The sequence below is a fragment of the Lactuca sativa genome, chromosome 1, assembly GCF_002870075.4.
Source record: "Lactuca sativa cultivar Salinas chromosome 1, Lsat_Salinas_v11, whole genome shotgun sequence".
Taxonomy (NCBI): Eukaryota; Viridiplantae; Streptophyta; class Magnoliopsida; order Asterales; family Asteraceae; genus Lactuca; species Lactuca sativa.
The window spans coordinates 40268714-40280794 of record NC_056623.2 but is presented as its reverse complement, the minus strand read 5'-3'; the positions used below and the strand labels follow the sequence as shown (position 1 = coordinate 40280794).

Genomic DNA, 12081 nt, shown 5'->3' with positions numbered 1-12081 from the left:
AGCCTTCGACACGTCTGGTCCGCCCTTTCGGGGCCTACAGCCTATTCGGACCGCTCGCTGGGCCTTCGGGACAACCAGTCCGCCCTGGGTATCTTGGCCTACAGCACATAGCAGGACCCGCCTCAACCCAACTCTAGTCCAACAACCATGTGCACATATACATACAATCATATAGCAATTCACAGTCAACAAGCAGATCAAACAAATCACATAACATACCACCATCCTAACCAGGATACCGACCTAACAGGTCACTAGCATAGCATCTCCCTATCTCTCAGGATACTGATCTCAATCCGGTCTCTAACATAAACCATCCTAGCTCACAGGATGCAAACATATCAAAGCAGTAACAACATAACAACTACCCGGATCTCAATCCGATAAGGGCCGGCCTTGGTGCCTTAGACCCTGTTGATATAGTGAGGATAACTCACCTCGAAACTGCCGACTGAACAGATAACCCAAAGCTGCTCCGATCACAGATACGATCTCCACCACTGGACAACCACCAATGCACTGAACTCAAAACAATAATCAACAATTACCAAAATGCCCCTGGAAACCACTGGTCAACCCTTGGTCAAAGACAAGGTCAAAGTCAACCCCTGACTAACTCTACTCGCTGAGTCAACCCGATGACTCGCCGAGTCCCCATACTCAGAACTTCCCTCAATCCGCGACCTAACTCGCCGAGTCACCCCGAGACTCGTCGAGTTCAACAACTCTGAGTCCACTCGCCCACAACTCACCGAGTCATCCCTTGACTCGCCGATTCTCGACTCAACCAGAAAATATTGGAACTCTTCGACAAGACTCGCCGAGTCCAAGAACAGACTCGCTGAGTCTAAGGCTATCTTCAACCTACTCGCCGAGTTGTTCATACAACTCACCGAGTTCCAGGCCATCTTCATCCAACTCGCCGAGCTGTTCTTCCAACTCGTCGAGTTCCAGCTCATCTTCAAGCAACTCGTCGAGTACACCCATGTGACTCGCCGAGTACCACCGGTCTGAATCCATTCAGAAGCATTCCAGGCCATGCAAATGCTCCAAAACATAGATCTAGCCTCCTACAACTCATCCATCACGTAAAGTGGCAAACTTTACGTGAATCCAAAGAGATCTATGCATTTTGCACATTAGGGCTAAGGTTTGGGACATGATAGCTTCATCCGACACTCAACACAGGGACTTTCATGCATTCCAATTCCTTTCCATTCAAGATCTGAGGTAGCAACCTCAGATCTAATCTCTAAACACCAAAACACCAAAAGATAAGATCTCAACACCCCCAAAATGAAGAATCTAGACAATAGCAGCTCAAACAATGGAAAGATACCTCAAAAGGAAGCTCCAAGAGAAGATTATCCCGAATCCTTGCAAAGCCCTTTGATCCAAGCCTCTTCTTCTTTAGAATCTCTTCAACAACCACCTCTCCAAGCTCTAATTTGCTCAACAATGGTGCTTCTCCACGATTTTAGGGTTTCTGGAACTCAAGGGGGATAAAGAGGCTGGGAGGAAAACATAATGTTCTTTATATAGGGCTCAACCCCGAGAATTAGGGTTTTCTCCACTCAGCGCCTACTCGCCGAGTCCACCTCATTGACTCGCCGAGTCGGCTACTTAACACACGACCAAATCGCGACTCTACTCGCCAAGTCCGTCCATGGACTCGCCGAGTCACTCTTTCCCAATTTACTCTTTTAGCCCTTCCACTCTACTCTTGATATTTCGGGATGTTACAATTCTCCCCCACTTAAATTAGGCTTCGTCCTCGAAGTCTACAGCAATTCAACCCCAAAGATACTCCCACAACGCGCCACCTGGCCTTAACCGGGCCAAATCCCTCAAGGCATACCCATCGATGCTCAAACACACTTTCTCTTTCCTTACGGTGTCCTGACCACCGTCTCGAGCCGGGCACCGGCTGTACCCTCTGATAATCACACTCGACAACCGAGAATTACCCATGAAGCATCACTGCCCCAAATCCCAACAATCACTCAACCCATAAGGGCTAGAAATCCATGAACCATCGGATCCCCGATCCGAATCCCACTCTATCCATTCCGTGACGACGGAAAGACCCATTCTCAATCTCAGAGCAACTCCCACGAGTTCTCCTCTTGCAATCACATACACATGCTGAACTTTCTCCAGCACCCTCGGGTTGGGAAAACCTGATACACTGATGATATCCTCCAACATCCCCCAGGATGAACCACTAATACATATCCAATACCCTGATCAGGCTCACACTGAGAGCCCAAGACTCTCTCCCTGCATCCCTTCCGAATCTCTTGGCTCTATATCTGCGGAATTCCTCTGCAACCTCAGCAGACATCCCAAACCGGATGAGCTTCTAATCCACTGCCGCAAACACGCTGCTTAAAAACCATACTTGAATTACTCTAATCATAACTTTGCTCTGCCGCTTTCACTCCCGTGAACTTGCACTCCCTCTCGGAGTTACACACCTCTCTCACTTCCTTTTCCAAGGAATCCACTTGGCCATATTGCCACTCCAACAAGTGCCACGGTGCTCGCCCAATGCTACACCACCCTTTTTTTTAGTGTATCCGCTATCCATCCAACACACATACTCTGACTCTCATCGCAGGGACTCTCAAGCCCCTGCACTATCTCCACTAATCAAGATCACTACCCGGGTCCAGACCTTTTAATGCAATCACACTGCATCATACACAATCCATAACCTCAAACTGATCCAACAATACCTGCAGAGTCTTCAGCATGACTGGACCGCCTCACCAGGCCTTCAGTCCATCTGGACCACTCTCAGAACCTTCAGCCAATCTGGACCGCTCTCATTGCCTTCAGTTTGGCTGGACCATTCTCTGAGCCTTCGGCCTGACTGGTACGCCTTCCGGCCTTCAGTCTATCCGGACCGCCCAACTAGCATTCAACATTCCGAGCTATCCCCCCCGGAAGTCCTCCCATGCATACCGTTCTAGCCCTCAAGGGGTTCCGAACTCTAACTCCATCATACATACTCGATCTCGGCCTGCTCCCAAGCCCTTCTCAATCAAATTCCCTAGGTCTGTATCCCGCCCCGCATGCCCGAAACTTACTCCTATCAGCCTATACTCTGGGCTGACAGAACACTAGCTGAATCCCAACAGCTAAGCACTTTCAACTACTCATCGATCTCCCGGAGAATTCTCCAATTCTCCCCCACTTGGGCACTAACTATCAACCACCGGTCACCATCACCGACCTCCCAGAACAACTCTCGCACAAAGAAAACACTTACATGCGGACCGCTTCTCACAAGCATAAACAACCTCAACGAGATCTCACATCAACACCGATCAACCTGCTTGAAAGAAACTCAATCTGCACCAACCACTCCTCAGAAAGCAGATGCTACCCAACCTGCAACCCAATGCCGGGTTTCCACTAATAACCCTCATGAATGATAACCAACGGAATTCCCAAAACAATAACCCATAACCAAAACCACAACCCGCAAAACGACGAATACCACATCGAAAACCAAACAAAATACCAGCTCATAAACAATACACCACAATATCACAAGATAACAAGATATCAAGAAAGAAACATACACGCAGCTGCATCCGGCACTGATCTGACCTCCTCTGCCACAAGCTGATAAGCACGACCCTGAGCTAGCAACCTCAGATCTAATCTCTAAACACCAAAACACCAAAAGATAAGATCTCAACACCCCCAAAATGAAGAATCTAGACAATAGCAGCTCAAACAATGGAAAGATACCTCAAAAGGAAGCTCCAAGAGAAGATTATCCCGAATCCTTGCAAAGCCCTTTGATCCAAGCCTCTTCTTCTTTAGAATCTCTTCAACAACCACCTCTCCAAGCTCTAATTTGCTCAACAATGGTGCTTCTCCACGATTTTAGGGTTTTTGGAACTCAAGGGGGATAAAGAGGCTGTGAGGAAAACATAATGTTCTTTATATAGGGCTCAACCTCGAGAATTAGGGTTTTCTCCACTCAGCGCCTACTCGCCGAGTCCACCTCATTGACTCGCCGAGTCGGCTACTTAACACGCGACCAAATCACGACTCTACTCGCCGAGTGCATCCATGGACTCGCCGAGTCACTCTTTCCCAATTTACTCTTTTAGCCCTTCCACTCTACTCTTGATATTTCGGGATGTTACACTCGTCGAGTCTGTTCATGGACTCGGCGAGTTCACCAGTCAGAGGCCAAAATTTCGACTTTTTTAGCTTTGAAAAAGTAGTAAGCATCAAATATAATCGAAAACAATCCTAGGCTCTGATACCACTATTGGGTTTTGAGCACTATAACACTCCTATGGTGCACATACAACCCTAAATGCTTTGGATCTATGTTTTCTCTAATTATACATGCATTTTCAATTTTTTTTCAAAGCATTCTCCCTAGCTAGCTTACAATTGAAGCTATACAATATAAAATTAGTTTGGATGTTTACCTCTTCAGTAGGGTAGAGTTTTGGACCTTTGAAAGCTTTAGCACCTCAAGTGTGATGCCTCTATTGGTTCACAAACACCATATGTAAGAGGAGGATTAAGAGAATAGGTTAGCAAACTCAAAATCGTGTATCACTCTCTTGGAATGATGGGGCAACCGATTTTGGCTCTTGGGGACTCTATTTATAGTGTGACAAATGCTAGGGTTACACTTTGTAAACCCTAATGACCTTTCATATACTTAGGATCCATGGGTTAACCTCCATGGACTATCCATGGATTATCTCATTGGTTTAGCCCATCCTAAATAACCATGGATCATTGGCCCACACTACAAGAATCATTGATTTACATAATCAATCCCCATACATTTAATTAGTCTCTTTTAACCACAAAATTAATTCCAAATTAATTCTTGATCAATACCAATTAAATAATATGATTTCATATTAATATATTATACTTGTAATATATTGATAAACCATAAATAACCTTATTCTCAAAATCCATCCTATCAAATTGCACTGGTAAAGGCAACCCAAAAATGACCATGCTACAATCGGGTCAAGTACATCCCAGTTATAGTTATGGGGTTAGACACCAAATATAACAAGTTCCTCCAAAGTACCACATATAAACATACAGATAACAACATGTATATATGAGCCTTCATCCTGACTGGACCGCTTCACAGGGCCTACAACCTATCTAGACCGCTCTCCGGGCCTTCGGCCTGACTGGACCGCCTTTCGGGCCTTTAGTTTATCCGGACCGCCCCAGATATCTTGGTCTTCAACACAAAGCAAGACTGCCTCAACCCAATAAACCATAACATGTCGACATATACAATAACAATTAATAACCAAAAAGTACTGGTAATCATACAAATATACCCGTCTAAAACATACTCAGTATACACATGTAATCATATAGATCTACCAATCTATCATATTACCAACATGACCTTAATCCAATATTCTAAGATACATAATCCAGTGGCTCGACATTGGTGCCTTTGACCCACAAGTATAGTGAGGAAAACTCACCTCACAGTCTGAAATGATAGTTGAACAAATCATCGCTCTGAACATTGCCTATATTGATCACGCATACAATAATAGCGACTCAAGCTTCAATCTACTACTCAAAGTACCCAAGATGACCTAAAGTCAAACTTGGTCAAAGTCAACTCCAGCTGGTCGCCATGTCGTAGCCACTAAATGACAAAAAAATGAGTCTTAGCCCAGTCGCCACGATGTAGGCATTGGGCTCCCAACAACTTAATAGATTAAGTCGTTTTCTTTGATCCTAAGGCTTCCAAAGCTCATATCTGGTCCATTCTAAGGTCCAAGTGAGTAAAGTTTCCAACTTTATGAGATCTCACAACTTAATAGATTAAGTCATTTTCTTTTGACCCAAGGAGCCATGCATGGCATCAAAACTCCCCAATAATTCAGATCCAATGCACCAAATGCCTTAAATGGCATGGAGATTTATAAAGTTGCAAACTTTATGAGATCTCACCACCCAATAATTAAGAACATGAAGATTTAGGGGCAAAATAGCTAGATCTAGCCATATAAAGCATAAAGATTCGATTTTGATGACTTACAAGAGTCCAGGAAAGTGCTCAAGGTAAATGGTAAGAGTTGCTTGCTAGAACTTAACTCCCATCTTCTTATTCTTCTTCTTCTTTCAATGGCTTCAAAGGAACGCCCAAAACAAGGTGAAACAAAGGAGGGGAAGATTAGGGTTTCACAATTCTCAAGAGAGGCTGATGGAGGCTGAGGATGAGCAAACCCTAGCCTACTCATTCTTTTAAATAGAAAGCAAAACTCGAAAATATGGTTTTGATCATTTGCCAGCTGCCACGCTGTGGCAACATACTGCTATGCCGTGCTGCCCAAAATGAACCCACAGTTTCCTCGAAGTGCCACGTCGTGGTGCCTTTCCCCACACTGTGGCAACCTTAAAATGCTTAAAAATTGGAAATTCGAATTACCTCGGGATCCGTGTGTTGCAATATATATATATATATATATATATATATATATATATATATATATATATATATTCTTTATCTTAAAGTAAGATGTAATATAATTTTTATTTTATTTTATTTTTTATTTTAATTATTTAACATAATCTTATTATCTGTGTTGGTTTTTATTAAGTTGATGTTTTTTCGAATATAATGTTGTTTTTTTGACATTTAATTTATTTTTATGTTTTAATTATTTTATTTTAATGTGTTGTTTGAATACATTATTTAATGACATTTTTTGACGTCTTATCGATTTCTAGTTATACATGTACACAAACAAGAATAAATTTAAAAAAATAAGATAGAAACTTATAAATATCTCTATTAATCAACAAAAAACTGAAAGAGGCTCCGTGAGTGAATTTTGTATGCCCCATTATATATCTCTAGTCTAACCAAATATGTAGTGGCTTTATGTTAAGCATTATTTGTCTGTCTCTTAAAAGACGTCATAAGAGTGCCACAACTACTAATATGGAGTATTTGCCTTGGAGTAACTGGTGGTTGTTTATTACGCTTGCTATTTTGATGTTCCGACGATCAACGCAAGGAGGTTGCATAGATGTGGAGAGAAGGGCATTACTGGACATCAAGTTCTCCCTTATCAACTTATATGATTCAAAAAGAGAAGATATTCTCTCCACTTGGATTGAATATGGCAGTGGCAGCGATTGTTGCGATTGGGAGAGAGTCAAGTGCAACACAACCACAGGCCATGTCACGGAGCTTTCTTTGTTCTATTTGAATGGCTTTTCATACGAAGATGGACGTTACATGGATGAAAAGGTTTGGCCATTGAATGTTTCCCTCTTTCTTCATTTTGAAGAGCTAACAAGTCTCGATTTGTCAAGTAATCATCTTGATGGCGGAATCATGAAAACAGGTCCGTAATTGTTGAGTATTATTTTGAAATTAGTATTACGTGTTTGACCAAAACATACTTGTAAATTTGTATTCATGAAAACACCATCCACCTAATTTTGGTACTATAAAAGCTGCTTTATGGTTACGTGAGTGGTCGGGTATTATTTAGTTGACAAAGAAAAGCCCTGGACTTATATGTAGGATTTAGGTGGGATGTATATATCCTGACTAAGAATTTGGGGGTCCCAATGGATTTATGACCCGACCCGGTTTGAAGTGTTTGGAGAGCCTCCTTGACCTATAGCTGTAGTTGCTAGGGTTTTTTTCAGTTATAATTATTCGTAGCTAGTGCTTCCCATGTATGACTTGAAACACATAAATGTTGAAAGAACAAGATAAATTCTTTGTGTCGATTTCTTGCTTTTTTCTTCGAGTGCTTACTTAATTAACAGTGTAAAAGTTACTTTTTAAATGTTGAAAGAACAAGATACCCGTGTTTAAACTTTTTGTAATTTGCAGAACTTGAAAGGCTCTCGAGTTTGAAGATGTTAGAAATACTAGACCTCAGTTGGAATTCTGATATTAACAGTGACATCCTTCCATCATTGAGTGGACTCACTTCACTCATAAGTTTAGATCTTGGCAGGACTAGCATGAACGGATGTTTTCCTGCTAATGGCAAGTTTTCTGTTGTTTTCATTCTCTTTCAACTTCCTTGCATTTAGTTAGGTGGTTTATATGTTTAGTCCTATTATAACAGTATCATTATGGGCATAATCATAACAGAACAAGATAAAGGATGGCCCTATGCGAATACAGTTGACTGACTATGCTTTGTGCGATATAAGGCTATGTGGTGATGATGATGACTAATGAAAATTTGCATCAAACTAGCTTAAAAATGTACATATTAAAATAGCTCTCATGAGACTTGATCGTTTAACATAACAAGGAGATTGGTCCTCTCTTAATCCCTTCACCTATGCATTTTGCAAAAATGTACATCTGAAATCAGCATGCATATATACAATACATGATATATATATATATATATATATATATATATATATATATATATATATATATATATATATATATATATATATATATATATATATATATTCCCTATATGACAGAATTATCACATCTGACTAACTTAAAAGAGCTAGATTTAAGTGATAGCGGGGTCAACGGCACACCAAATATCCAAGGTAAAGGAAGATTAATTAGCTTCACCTTAACCATTCTAAAAATCCTAATTAAGTTCTCAATCCAATAACTACAAACTTTATAAAACCATGGTTTATCTAAGAATACCATTTTGTTTACAGCTTGTAAAAGCTTATCGAGATTGAAAAGGCTGGAGAGTCTAGCTCTTTCAGAAAACACTCTCAACAAGAGCATCATATCATGCCTAAGTGCCCTCCCATCCCTCAAGATTCTTAATCTTTCATATTCTTCTTCATTGGGAGGCCCCTTTCCAGTCAAAGGCATGTTTATCTTAAAAGACTCATCATTAAAGACACTAAAATACTAGAATTCATCTTGCTTATCATTTATCAGTTTCCATATTTTGCTAATTGTTTTATCGAATTGTTTGACACGTCTCTTCATCTAACAGAAATTCATAATCTGTCTGATATGAAAGTCCTCCTTTTCAGAGGTAATGGTTTCAGTGGGACACTACAAATGGAAGGTGTGCCTTTTCTTCGATCATCCTCATTTACAAATTATTATATATTGGTATATAAGTTAAGATAAATTGTCAAGTACCTACCAAATACCAACTCATCAAAAAGATGAAAGACTAAACATGTGGGCTTGTGGCAAGAGCTTGTCCAGCTTCAACTATAGAAGTACATGACTTGTAACAAGTTCTTTTTCGTGGTTTTCGTTTAGTAACCTACATATGTAACCCTCTCTTGTTGTCATCCAGCTTTTGCATCTTCCCACCATCTGGAGGTCTTAGATTTGAGTCACAACAAGTTTGTTGGGAGTATCCCATCAACAATACATGCATTATCTTTCCTGAGAGTTGTCTCATTTGCTTACAATCAACTCAATGGCTCACTACCAGACCATGGTAAGTTATCTTAACCATACCAGACCATGGTTCATGCCTTTTCTAACATTAAATTTCACGTGGTTAATCTTTCTAATGCCATATGGCCATGCAAGTGCAATTCATTGTAATTATTACAGGGTGAACTACATTTTTTTTTCTCTTTGGCAGGGTTGTGTGAGTTGAATAACCTCCATGAGATGGATCTTAGTCACAACATGCTCGATGGAATTCTGCCTCAATGTTTCAACAATTTATCTAGTCTTAAGTTGTTGGATATCTCTTCAAATCGATTCACAGGGAAACTTGTGCCATCACTCATTGCTAATCTCACATCTCTCAAGTACATTGATTTTAGTCATAACAAATTTGAAGGTTCATTCTTGCTTAGCTCATTCTTCAATCTTACAAAGCTTGAGGTAGTTGGATTTAGAAGTGACAATGACAAATTTGAGGTTGAAACAGAAGAGCCTATCGGTTGGATTCCATTGTTCCAATTGGAAGTTCTTGAGCTATCTAATTGCAATATAAATAGGCATAAAGGACGTGTTGTTCCTGGGTTTTTACTTCACCAGCACAAGTTGCGTGTAGTAGACATGTCTGATAACTCCTTGAAGGGTCAGTTTCCAGATTGGTTGATAAAAAATAATACGAATCTGAATGTTCTTAATCTAAGGAACAACTCTTTTGGCAGTATGCTGCTGTATAGAAATGCTAATATGCAAGGGTTGGATATTTCTGGAAATCACATGATAGGTATTATTCCTGAGGATATACACAAAATCTTTCCGAACTTATATTATTTAAATTTGTCGAGGAATGCTTTAAGTGGTGCTATCCCATCTTCGGTTGGTGATCTGAGCATATTAGGGGTACTGGATTTATCTCATAACGAGTTATCAGGAGAAGTACCAAAGGGATTGTTTACAAACCTCTCTCAGTTGAGGGTATTAAAACTATCAAATAACAAATTTCATGGTCAGGTACTCTCAGGAAACTTAAGTTTGGGTAACATGGAAAGGGTTCACTTAGATAACAACCGTTTCACAGGGAAATTTGGACTTAGGAGTAAGGAAATATTGCTTGAACTTCTGACTGTTCTAGATATTAGCAATAACTTGTTTGAAGGTATGATCCCTGTTTGGATAAGCAACATGAGTAGGCTGTCTCAACTTGTGATGAGAAATAATACATTTGAAGGCCAGTTTCCTTGTGGAGCAGCTCCATTCTCATTTCTTGATATTTCACATAATTCTTTCTCTGGGCCCATCCCATCCTGCTTAGATTTACAACATATGGAGCATCTTCATTTGGGTTCCAACAGATTCACAGGATCAATACCCAATTACTTTCGCAATTTGACTAACGTTTTGACTTTGGACATAGGCGACAACAACTTGTCAGGGAGGATTCCTAAATTTCTTGGCGAACTAACCAATTTAAGGATTCTTCTTTTGAGAAAAAACAACTTTAGTGGCTCTATTCCAAAGCAGCTGTGCCAATTAAGCAATGTGAGTTTAATAGATTTATCCGACAACTCCCTTTCTGGTTCAATACCAAGTTGCCTACAAAATATTACAGGCCCAAGTGACCTTGCTTTTATGAAACAAAGTGTTAGGGTATACCCTAGTCATATGTTGTATAATTATAGGAGTGTTCTAGATAAAACATTTTATACAGAGGACCACAATCATATGTTTGAAATACAAGATGAAGTTCAGTTTACTACAAAAAGCCTCTCTCTCCCATACAAGGGTGATGCCCTTGATATCATGTCGGGATTGGATCTATCGTGTAACAAACTAACAGGTGAAATTCCAGAAGAATTGGGGTTGTTAACACAGATTCGTGCTTTGAACCTGTCACACAATCAGCTGACTGGACCAATTCCAGTGACCTTCTCAAATCTTGCAAAGATAGAGAGCTTGGACCTTTCTTCAAATGGTTTAACTGGCAGCGTTCCATCAGAACTGATTAAGCTTACTTCTTTATCTGTTTTCAATGTTTCTCAAAACAATCTATCAGGAAGACTCCCAGAAATGAAATCACAGTTTGGTACCTTCACAGAGGCAAGCTATGAAGGGAATCCACTTCTTTGTGGACCACCACTCGTGAAGAAATGCACAACTACTAATTCACAGGTGACCAATCAATCAGATGAAGAAGAAGACAATGAGAAATGGTATGATATCGATATGTCATGCTTCTATGGAAGTTCTAGTTCAACATGTGTTGTGTTCTTATTGGGATTTGCTGGACTTCTTTACACCAATCCTCAATGGCGTAGAAGGTGGCTAGATTGGGTTGAAGATTGTTTGTTAACATGTTATTACCTCCTTTATGATTCAATACACAAGCTCTCTGTACCCTTCCATAAATAGGACCTGCCTGAGAAGTGTGATTGTATACATTCCGTATATATTTATGTCTGTCTTTGCTCTATTTTGATATATGAATGATAATGTATAAGAAGATTGTCAGTTTTACTTCCTTTATGATTCAATAAGAAGGGAATATCTGTCCCATTGACCCACACCCGCTCTTCGGAGCGGGGACCATATATTGCTTAGTAGTAGTAGCAGCAGCAATCAGGTCTAGAGACAATCAAACTCCCCCATTATCACTCAACATTGCAGAGTCGTTCTAGTCACCT

The 12081-nt window shown here is 40.4% G+C and overlaps 1 pseudogene; it reads left to right on the top strand.

Moving 5' to 3' along the window:
* Positions 1 to 6860: 6860 nt before the first annotated feature.
* Positions 6861 to 11918, top strand: LOC111909821 (receptor-like protein 56; annotated as a pseudogene).
* Positions 11919 to 12081: the final 163 nt, after the last annotated feature.